Consider the following 12,376-nt stretch of genomic DNA (forward strand, 5'->3'; position numbering starts at 1 on the left):
TGTTGATATACTTTTGTAATAAAAAATGGTTTGGAAAAATTGGTCGGCTAACAACCGTAATGTTTATCTTCTATCAATTTTCATTGAAAATATTATAAAAATGACAAAGAGCTCTTTATGAGAGTTTCAAACTCGCATAGCTGCCGTCTGTCACCTAAAAATTTGGATCTGATTAAGTGCGCAGTTAATCCGGATTAACGCTGCCGTCTGTCAAGGCTATAATCTGCGGTTTAAGTTTCTATGAAACAGTTTGGGTTTTCGGCTATTCGGATCATGTGACTATTGTAGGAACGAACTCAACAAAAGTTTGTCATTCTCCAGAAAATATTAATTTTCATTAATATTTGTGGTCACTAGAAACCACAGGAACTATGACATATGTTGCATATAGCACCGATGGATACAGCCGTAAGGTGCATGGCCGCGAAAGCTGCTCTCTTAGGAAATATAGGTACTAGAGAGCAAGCCTGGGCACGCTGGAATCCTCGCACACTTTCATGTTATAAAGGTGCAGTACATGTACTGATCCGAAGCGGAGCTTCCATTAGTCTGGTTTATATCTACTCCGATAGTAGGACAGCGATATCAGCCTTGAGTTTGCTGACTGTGCGCTCAATACTATTGAAAGAATAAGCAGACGCTCTATCACTTGAATCTAGTTGTCCAGATTCTCTATCTTTAGAAACGAGTTAGTGTATAATTAGACTGTTTGGGTGCCCGAACACAGCGATATTACAGAAAATTGTAACGCTGATAAGCTTTCTCAATAACTGCGGAATGGGAATACGTAGAAGCAGCGGATCTTACCGGATACCAGCTGCTTCAGCTGCATGAAAGCAGATGTTGTGAAATCATCTCACTTCTTCCTCCTCGAATATGCGCCTTTTGTCATATCAAGGCGTTTTTGCATCAGATTTCTTAAACATTAAAAAATTATGTATGCGTCTTCTTGTCTGTCAAAAGTACCTGAGGACGTCTTTTCAACGCAGTAGCCTCGTATTCATGGGCTGTTTACACAAACATTTAGTGGGAAGAATGTGTCCACAAAAGGTTAAATAACATTTCATTTCTACTGACTAAAAAGGCAAATGATTAAAATTCCATTTAATAGCTTCTCATTAAATTCCAATTTGCAATTTCAGTGTAATGTAAAACATGCCTTCATTCACATGTATATAATTATTCAAGGTCAACATTAACCCCAGTTTTACATATACGCCTTTTATAGCCTGACACATATGTGCGCAGAGAAATTTCCATTACAACTCTGCGCATTAAAAATCGGTCCTGGAAACTACAAACACACCACTCTTCCCGATGTAAGATGACTCACATGCTGTTGGAATTAAAGCTTACAAATCTTGCCACACGTCAGGCGCGGGCACGAGAATTGCATAACCCTGAACAAAGATGACTCACCTAATGTCAGTTGGGGGTGTCAAAAGCAATAAAAAAGTATACACAACAATAATAAAAACCGTGAAATAAGGCGACACATATAATATCAACGTGTACAGATGGGCAGATGAAAGCAATTCAAGGACACTTTGACCCAAATATATGCGAAACCGAAGGCAAAGTGAATGTGTGTGGTTGCCAGAAGCACAAAACACAAAAATAATGATTAACGTGAAAAATAGAGTATATAGCGGGTGTGAGTCATTGAAGAGTTTATACTGAAGTGCACAAAAGTTTGCCACAAATTTTATATTTTGCAAAAGCAATAACACAAGTGGGTAATTGGTTGCCACAAAAGATTGAATGGTATGAAATACGCCGAAAAAATCGCAATAAATTAGGCAGCTGTGTCATGAACATTCAACAACAAAATAAAAAAAGTATAACTCATATGAAATTGTCAAGAGTTACCCTTAAAAACTTTTAAGTAGAGACACTTACATGATTGTGAGTCAATATTCCTGCAAAAAGGGTTAATTAAAGTCAAACAACAGCATATTAAAATAAATAAATATTGTAGCACGCGCACATTTGGCCGACTGCTGTTCGCTATGAACACACAAAATTTGAAGAATTCGGCAAAAAAGTGAAATCAAAGCGCCACAGGATAAAGTAAAGCACTTTGCCGAATGTGACCGAAATACAATACCTTGAAGTGCCTGACAGTAGGGGTTGACGCCACTGGAAGCATGTGCTCAAAGCATGCGATGCCCTAGAGATGGTGATGATGATGATGAAGATGGTGCTACTACTGGAGCAGTGAATCAGATATGACGGAGAAGCAGAGACAAATATAAGCAGCGGGAGAGCTACAGAGAGAGTTAAAGTATCAGTAAGTAAGCGGGGGTAGAGCTACAGAGAGAGTTAAAATACAGCTATATAGAGAGCTAATCTAACAGAATTACAGAGACTTAATTCAATACCTGAAACCGTTAATGTACAAACATATCTGTCTGTTATGTCTAGCTGTTAACTGGTGGTGCCAGATATTTTGCTTGAGGTGTGCCCAATACTATTAAAACAATTAGAGGCTTACTAAAGAGAACTTAGCCTTTTTTCAATCTGTTGATAATGCCACAGCTTAAAATACGCATAAAATTCAAGATTTCTAGAATCTCAAGCTAAAATAAACTAGTAAGTTTCAAAAAAAAAAGGACGAAATAGAAGTTATGACATCTGCAAGATTTTTTGAAAAGTAGAATTACCTAAATTATGTTAATTGAAGGAAAGTCAATCATTTAGGTTGAAGTCGAACATAAAAGATATATTTGTTTGCTGTTCTCACTGGGCTTTGGTATAAGTCATAAGTTATATCTCAGAAATTCGTGAAAAGGGTGCATACGGAGAAGTTGATGACATTTGTGGGCACGTGATTATGCCTTATCTATGATTTCAGACCATTGGAGCCAAACGCGGCCCGTAGTAAGGTATGGTTTTACACCCGACCTTGTTGATGAACTCGAGCTAAATTCACAGAGCGACAGAGCAAAGAAGAGGAGATCCCTGAGAAATTAAACAGAACTTTTCCACTCTCCAGCAAAGAAAAATTGACCAATGGTTCTGTGATCGACATCTTCAACGGCAAAATCCACATACTCAGTAACTCCCGTTACTGCGGGTATGGTATTATAATCCACCTTGTTGATGAACTCGGGCTAAATTGACAAAGCGACCGAGAAGAGCAGATCCATGAGGAATTAAACACAACTTTTTCATTTTCCAGTAGAGAAAAATTAACCAATGTTTCTGTAGTCGACAGTTCCAACAGCGAAATCTACATATTCACCGACGAATGAAAAGGTGAAATAGAAACAGGAGCGGGATTTTAATGTAATAACCCATACGCATAAGGTAGCTTCAAACTAAATGACTACAATTAAATATTTCATGTAGAAGATAGTGGCATAAGAAAAGGCGTCAAGTGGGCTTCTGCTCTAACCAGCAAGAAAAGAAGAAGCAGACGTTTTAGCCAACTCAGGGCAGCTGGGAACACAATTCCCCTAAGCTCCCCTAGACTATTAAGCTCTTTCAAGAATTGTTTAAAGCAACACAGGTCATACAAAAAAGTTACTTTGGATAATTTGAACAAAGTATATGGACACATTCGGTTTATACTGTAAAAACTGGATCACGATATTATTTTGTTAAAGACCTCTCGGAATTATAGTGAGAGAAGTTCAATTATAACGACTGACACGCTGATATAAACAAGGCTATAATCGCGTAAGCGGTGTCTACCCAGTAAAGAAGAAGTTTTATTAGGTCATAAGTTTAAAAAAGCTTAATAAGAATCTGTTATTGAAATTCTTTTTCACCAAGAGCATTCATCTTTATATCCTTTCTTTTATTATTTTAAATATATGTTATCCATGCTATAACAATCAAATGCTATAAATTTCAATTCAGTGGCAATGCTGTTAAGGGATAAACGGTAAATTGGCATAGAGAAAGAGAGTCAGAGAGACATTTTTCAACAAATCACAATAATTTCTCCCAACAAAAGTTGACAGCAAAAGTAATAAATTTTTGCGCTAAAAGAAGACACAAGCGGATATCAGGCATTCACTAAAATCACAGAATTATCCTTTTATCGTTGAATTTTACAGTTTACTTTCGTAAATTATTAAATGTACTTTAAAAATTCCACTTCCGTGTCTATCAACAGTATCTCTAATAAACTCACGTTGTGGTTGCGCGAGCAGAATACAAAGAGCGCAACACTCCCGAAAGCATTAAACACAAAAAACTGTTGTACATTATCTCTGCCAACATCCACCGGTACTTTTACGGCACACTTATCAAAAGTATCGATTTTTCGTACTATTCGCCGCTTTTGTGTACGAGTACAAACTCAGCCAGTGTTATGAGCCACCCCAGCGTACGAAAAAATTGCTATCAGCGAAAATGTGCAACAACCCTCTAAATCTCATTTGCCGAATTTGACTTTACACACCGGTAAAGGACGGAAGGAAATGTTTGTCAATGGCTATGAAAGCAGTGGCTTAAATAAAAGAAATTCTTATATATTTGTGCTAACAGATTGCAGTTAGATATTTTGTAGGCGCACCGCGAAACATCGCATACATAAAAGGAATACTTTGTGTGGTACTTCCTATTGACCTCTTAGTGGTGGGCAAATTAATGTGCATTGAACTCGTATCTAATGCGAATTTCTTGTGTGCTGGCGCTGACAAATTAGCGACTTTGTATACTCCGGTTTGGGAGAAAAAGATGTGAGGTAGAAGTGGAGCGGTATGTTTAGGAAGGTACTTTGAAGAGACCTTATAACTGATAAAATTCAATTGATAAAATTTTTAATGAATCTAACTGTTAACTGTTTGCATGTATAGTACAGGCAAAAGCTTTTAAAAATTTTTGGAATACGCCGGAGTAGTTGAAATGGATTCTTAGATATTATGCAATGCTAAAAGTGTTATTATTACAGTATGCTGTCTTCAAGATAATAAGATTAGATAAAACTGTCAGCGAGTACATCTCCTTTTCGTTATAAAATATTCGAGATATGTATGAAGAGGTGGTAGCGAACTAAGGGACTGACAGCTAATAAAGTTTTGAATGTTTAAACGACCGATAAAGAACATAACAGCGCAGCAAACGAAATTCTTCAAATAAATAAAGAACAACATAATGGCTTTAAAATCTGGTAAAACGTCCTTCTAAATTAACAACAGGACAACCTCCAGAAGGAAAACTCAAAAGCATTGTACGAATGATTAATTCATTAGAAGTGGACAACGTCCTGTGTGCTTAACGTGGGTACCTACTGACGACAGCCTTACCCCACGGCGCTCAAAAGCACAGCGGATGAAATCAATGCGTTGATCAGCGCCCTGAGAACGCTAGGCATTTTCAGTACCAATTGGCAGTGTGGAATGGACACACTAACCACTTTGTTCGAGTTCGAGGCCGACCACCTCTGCCATGCTTTGGGTCCGGCACCTGGTTGCAATGCAACTCCATATTGAACTGACAAAGAGTTCTTCCCGCATTTGGGTTTTAACCACAACCACCACTATACTCTCCGAGGGCCAGTCCGCATGAGCAGGTTGGAGTAAACTCCAAGGGCCTGTTCCCCATGGTACCAAAATTAAGTCTCCGGTCAGACCTCGTAGCCGAAGCTACTAAAAGTTGAGGTTCCATACATCTCTGGGCTGGTGGCGCGCTGTTGTAAACTTGGCTATAACCGTGTAAGCGGTGTCTACGCCAATAAAGAAGAAGAAGCATGCTAAGATCTTCATTTTAAGACTTTTGATGAATACCTGAGAACTGCAGACGAATAGTGTACCAGTATTGTAACTTAAAAGAACTTAATTCTAATGAACTTTTTCTACCAGGTTAGCTACATGACAGTCAGTCGCGTATTCCTTCTATGGTATACCTTCTCATAAATATTTTAGAGCATTTTAAAAGATTTTAAAGCATTTTGAAAATTTAGCGGATAACCTCGAGAAGTGAATCAGAAATTTAACTATTATATTGCTCAACATACATATGTATACAAAAGACGGGTATACGGAAGGAGCCTCAAAACTCCATAGTTAAAATTTATTATTTTTCCATTTTCCGCTATCGGGAAAATATGTAAAACAATTGGTCCCGTTGAGCAACTTTTTGCGTCATCTTACATTTATACTCTAAATAAGGTATATTAAATTTGACTCGAAGTTTGTCACACCTAGAAGAAAACGTCGGATACCCCAAACAAATGTATATATAAACGAACAGGGTGACGAACTGAGTCGATATAGACAAATAAAAAAAAAAAATCAAATAAATTTCTCAGAACGGATCCCTTTAGCTGGATATAAACTGACTGATCAAAATGAAATACTTGTATGGGATTTGGGATATTTTGAAATTGCGAAGGGTATTATTGCTTCGATGCAACCGAAGTTAATGTTTTTTTCTTTATTTTATTAATTCCATGCCCAACTATGAAAGGCAATGCACGACACGAACACATTTTAGAAATATTGGTTATATACACACGCCATAATTTATGATTTTGCGCTTATTTATAAACTTAACGCTGCTAACTGTGGAATTTAACATAATTATAAACTAAGGAATTTGTAAAAATACAACAATTAAATAAAATAAACGTACCTGTTTGAAAAAGTCTGTTTGAAATTACTTTCCAGATCAGCTGTATAGCATTAGTTAACGCTAAAATATGTTTTGGTTTACTAATTGCACTATTTGATTTAATTACTTATCATGAGTATTTATTACTTTAAATTTTGTATATTATGACACACATACTTATTTAACAGCACTGCTGAAAAAACACTAATATTTATTGAAATTTATTCTAATTTTTTATATTTTTTTTTGTTATATTTAATGTTGGCTGGGATAAAATGTGTTCGAATAGCATCGTCCGATTTTGGGGTTGAAATGGGTATGTACGGATAGAGGATGTTCTCTAGATCAGGAAAAATTACATATAGTTCCCGTTGGCTTACGTTTTTTGAGATATTTCCATTTAAAGTTCAAAAATTTAACTATTTAAAGTGCGTTAACCCCGAAATCAAGGGATGCTTTTCTAAAATTTCCCTTTAACCTTTTTTAATTATTTAAAAAAACTAATTATTAAAATAATATACTTATATACATACATATATATACATATGTATATATAACACTTCATTAAACTATTGACCGATTCTGTGCACTAAGCTACTTAATACATATCGACACATATGGTTTCCCGGAATATTTTTATCGCACCCTTGTTTACTCGTTTACCTCAATCATTAAAATTTTTGCATTTATCTGCTTTAAATTCTTTTCAAATTTTACTGCCCTCACTTGTAAACAAAAATTTTATTTCCACATTTCGAAGATTACAAAGCACAAGTTTGACGCTGGAGAAGCAAAAGTATACATTTGCCAAGGAAATTTATATGCATACACACAGCGGTATATACAAGTATGTAACAAGAGCATATTAGCACACAAAATCGAGTCGGCAGCGGCGCGTACACACCCTTTTCTGCGCACAACAACACTACAGTGTGCGCTGCAAAATACAAGTCTTAAAAAAAAAACCAAAAAAAAATAACAATATTGATAAAAATTTGCGCTGTAACGGTAGTTTTGCGAAATATATATATACATATGTACATATAAATATGCGAAGAAAATTTTGTGGCGCTAATAGAATTTTTGTGGCAACCAAAATATTGTGTGGCATTAAAAATTTTTTGCGGCATTAAAAGAATCCTCATTTTTATTACTTTCTGCCGCGAAAAAAGTTTCACTTCCGCCGCACAAATTGTCGTAAATCACGCAAAAGTAGCAACACTAATATACACTGTAAACAATTTTTTCCTCATAACCCAATTTTTTAGTCACTCTAAAAGTATATTTCCCGAATATGTGGCATGACACAACACATTGAGTTTTCAAAAACTGCTTGGCAGCTTTAGGCTTAGTATATTATATTTCTTCCTTACTGTCACCACAACACCACACAATAGGCGTGTAGCTACTCGTTTCGGCCGCAGCTGCCGCCTTGGCTGCTGCACGTCAATCAGCAAAATCCGGCGCCCCCACCCAAAAAAGGCAAAGCTCCAACCGCAACGGGGCCAGGCAGGCTAACTGACATGTGTTGGCAGGGCAGCAACAAGCCGCGCAGCGATGCAGACAGACAATCAGTCAGCCCGGTCGGCGACGTTGCATTGTGCGCCGTAAAAGTCGCGTCACAGCTGAGAACAAGATCCACTTTGTTGTTACTATAAGTGTTGTTGCAGTTTTTCGCTATTGCAAAAATTCATTTCCTTATTTCGTACAAATAAGGTAATTTGCGGGCTGCAAGCGACTCGAAATTATGCGCTAAAGTGAGTTTTAACGAGCACTAAGCGGAAAAACGCAAAAATTGCAAAACAAACACACAAAATAAAATACAGAAAGTTAAAGAAAAAAGTCAAAAAATGAAGGCAATTTCATTAGAACTGCCAGCGCCTGGAAATTTCGACCGCTCGCTCAATTCTAACCTATAAAGGAGTCATCAAAATCAAAACACTACACAACACACATATATGTATATACAAATTGCAAAGCAACAACAATACCGCTTAAATGATTCGCTACCGTTGCAAATTCAAGCACAATAATAAACGCACTCACAATTCTACACTTTTTCTACTACTATGCGCGCACACACTCCGCGGCAAACCGATTATTACCAAACCGTACGAAAGCCAACCGAAAACTGTGCGCCGTTTGTGTTCGCAGGCAGCGCTCAAGCGCATGGGCAAGTATGTTTGTCGTACGACTGCACTGAGCAGAGAGCGGACAGCTGTCACAGCAGCTAGCAGAGAGAACGCAGCTAGCGACTGCATTGCAGTAACGGTAACAGACCTTTTGACTGCGTTGGTGTGCAGTACTTTGGGTTTACTGCGCGAACAGTGGGTGAGTTGGCAAATATTGGAGGGTGGAATTGTACTGTCTTCTACTGTACAAATACTGATTACGAATTACGAATTCATTACGTTTTATGAATGGAAAATATATCAATCAAGGTTCACAAAACGAAAAGATTGTCTGAACACATTGAACAAACAAGAAGACAAAACACCAAGAATATTTCTAATAGAGAGGCTACCATTAATAAAATCAATGTCTATGAACTAAACTTGAATGTAGCGCAGGCGGAAAAGGAGTGATATTGAATTTTTGAGAACCTTAGGAGGCTTTAACCTAAAAACAATAACATTATAAATTAAGTTTAAGAGCTAAGAATTTAAATAAAATTTTAAATACACATTTGCTTTCCAATAAAATTTCTTTACTATATTTACCCACTGTTACTAGCTCGCTGTCACTGCACATTTTACGAATGCACCTACAACGAGAGAGCTAGTCAGCTAAACAAATGTAAAATAAGACAAATGAGAACAAACTTTTCAAACCAACAGCAACATTAGAAGCCTGTCAACTAAAACAATAAACACAAACAGCAGGCAGCAAGAGGCCTGACTATTTGACAACAACACCAAGAGTCAAACAGTTGAACGACATACGCGACCCGGCTAAAGCAACAACTATACCACATGTTTGTTGGTACTGTTAGTCAGTGCAATCCATGCACACAACGGCGCGGGCATACGAAAAAGTCAACCACCAAAAATAATGCAGCACAAGCCAACTAAACAATGCAATTGCTAACCAGCTGCAACTGCGATAAGCACAACAACAATAGCAAACACTATAAACACAAGATGTTGAAACAAATTAGATAAATGCCAATTGGCAAAGCGATAGGCGAGCAATAAATGTGCGCACACAGTTATTTTCGTGAGACCGGCAAACAAAATGAACAACAGAGCGGGAGCGTGCAAAGATAATAAACTTTGAGAGCAAATTGGTGCAGTGAGAGACTGCGCTGTGTACATTGTCAATAGAGAATTTATTGGTTAGTTGCTGTAGAGCTGTGCTGATTGGGGCTCTGTTAAGTGGCTAACAGCATGTGTTTGTAACATTTATTGGAGGAGCTGTTAAATTAAAAACAATTACAGTGGAGCACACCAGCAGGGCGGTATGGAATATTGTTGCTGATATAAATGATTTTTTGTGATAATTTTACTAAAACAGAAATATGCATGAAAAAAATTAAAGAAAAATTTTAATAATAAATTAAATTAATTAAATTAATATTATATCCAATCGAAATAAAATAAAAATAACAGAATTATATAAAAAATTAAATTAAATAAAAGTAAAACTAAATCTTTACATGATAAAATAAATTAAATTGTATCAATAAATATGTGTAATAAATAATATATAAAAGTACATAAAAAATTTAAATAAAAGTAAATTAATTCAAAATGAAATCAAAAAATATAAAGTAAAATTATATTGGATTGCAAAAAATTAAATTAAACATGATGAAATTTAATATAATAATCATTATAATTTTACTCTAAATTAAAAGTAATTAATATGAACTAAATTAAGTAAAATTCTGCAATTATAAAGTAAAATAAAGCATCAAGTATAAATAAATAATAAAAAAATACAAATAAAAAATAAAAAAAAAAATAAAAATTAAAAAAAAATAACATAACCACATAATTCTCCATTAGTCTGTAAGAATTAATGTTCATAGACTTAACTAAATAAAAAAAATAGCTGTGTTTAATGGAGTTAAATTAAATTAACGAAATAAAACATCAAAATAAAATTAAAAAATATTTAAGATAAAATTGTGGTAAAATTAAATTGCAATATAGCTGATTAAATAAAATAACAAAAATTTTGAAAATTTATGTATTAAAAAAATATTAGTAATTTAATTTGAATTAAAATTAATTAATATAACCTTATTTAAGTAAAGTTCAATTTGTATAAAATCAAATTACGAATTTTAAAAAATTAAATTACATTAATTATTGAAAACTTAAGTAAGTAAAATAATAAAAGTACATCAAAACAATTGGATTTTATTTAATTAAATTATATTAAAAAATAAAATATGAAATACAATTAATTAAAATATTAATATATTTATCAATAAACTTAAGTTTAAATAAAAAGGGGGAAATAAAATAAATTCAAATAATTAAACTACATATATAAAATTAATATAATTTAGCAAAATTAAATTTAGCTTAAAACCATATAAAAATAATTTAAGCAATTTAAGTTAAGTTATATTGTACATTATAATACATTGCTAATTATTTTATTAAATTAATTAATTTAATTTTTAAATTTATTTATTTTTATTAATAATAAAACCTAATTTAAGTAAAAAAGAGTTTATATAAATTAATATAATTTATTAAAATTAAATTTACCTTAAATAATTCAATTCTGTTTTTGTTTTTAAATTAAGTAAAAGTAAAGTAATATCTAATTAAAACACTTTGTTAATTAAGCTTAAACAATATACACAACAATTAAAAAATAATATACAAAAATAAAATAATAATTACAAGATGTAAAAAAAAACTATTATAAATTAAAATGAAATGTTTTTAGTTTCATTAAATTTAATAAAATGAAAGTAGCTTTAAATAATTTAGTGAAATAAAAAAAAATAAGTGTAATAAAAAAATAATAAAACAAATAAACGCTAAAAATAAGTTTTTATTTTTTGTATATATGTATATATTTTTTTTTAATTTTTAATTATATTTATTATAAATAATATTTTTAAACTTATTTTAAAATATTTTTTTTTTTAATTTTTCAATAATTTTATTTTGATTTAGTTCTAAAAAACATAAAAATTAATAATAACATTTATTAATAAAAATATTTTAAACTTTTTTTAAAATATTTTTTTTTTTAATTTTTCAATAAGTTTTTTTTTTTGATTTAGTTAACAAAACATAAAAATTAATTATTTGTGTTTACAAAAAATTTAGTTTTGCAAAAAAGAAAAATAAATTGAATACAAAATATATAAAATAAATAAAAGCTAACAGATATTCTCATGAAGTTTTTTAACATATTTTTTATTATTTTCAATAATTTAAATTAATTTAAGTTGTTTGAATATTTTTAATTCTTCTTTTTTAATTTCTTTTTTAATTTTTCAGTCAATTGTTTCTTCATTTACTGCACAGTATATAAAAATAAGTTATTTGTTTCAAAAATTTATTTTGGCAAAAAATAAAAATAAATTTAAAAAAGAAAATATTCAATACATAAAATTTAAAATAAATAAAAATAAAAAATGTTATTTTTATATTATATTTAATAATTTAATTTTATTTTAGTTGTTAAAATATTTGTTAATTTTTTATTCAACAAATAAAATTTAAAATAAATAAAATATGTTTTTTATATTATATTTAATAATTTAAATTAATTTAATTTGTTTGAATATTTTTAATTCTTCTTTTTTAATTTCTTTTTTAATTTTTCAGTAAATTGTTTCTTC

General features: G+C 32.4%; 1 protein-coding gene across 6 annotated transcripts in view; it reads right to left on the minus strand.

Annotated features, from left to right (window-relative positions):
- Nucleotides 1-8,683, minus strand: part of LOC120773478 (guanylate kinase) — a 173,134-nt gene extending 164,451 nt beyond the window's left edge. The window contains exons 1-2 of one of the 6 annotated variants that reach the window (XM_040102397.1): nucleotides 8,556-8,683; nucleotides 6,586-6,754 (exon numbers count right to left, since the gene is read on the minus strand). The gene's annotated coding sequence lies outside the window, so the exon portion shown is untranslated. Of the gene's footprint in view, nucleotides 1-6,585; nucleotides 6,769-8,555 lie in introns of all 6 variants that reach the window. The other 5 variants (XM_040102398.1, XM_040102399.1, XM_040102402.1 and 2 more) reach the window with 5 other exon arrangements.
- Between the last annotated feature and the right edge of the window lie 3,693 nt (nucleotides 8,684-12,376).

The sequence above is a fragment of the Bactrocera tryoni genome, chromosome 4, assembly GCF_016617805.1.
Source record: "Bactrocera tryoni isolate S06 chromosome 4, CSIRO_BtryS06_freeze2, whole genome shotgun sequence".
NCBI classification, from domain to species: Eukaryota; Metazoa; Arthropoda; class Insecta; order Diptera; family Tephritidae; genus Bactrocera; species Bactrocera tryoni.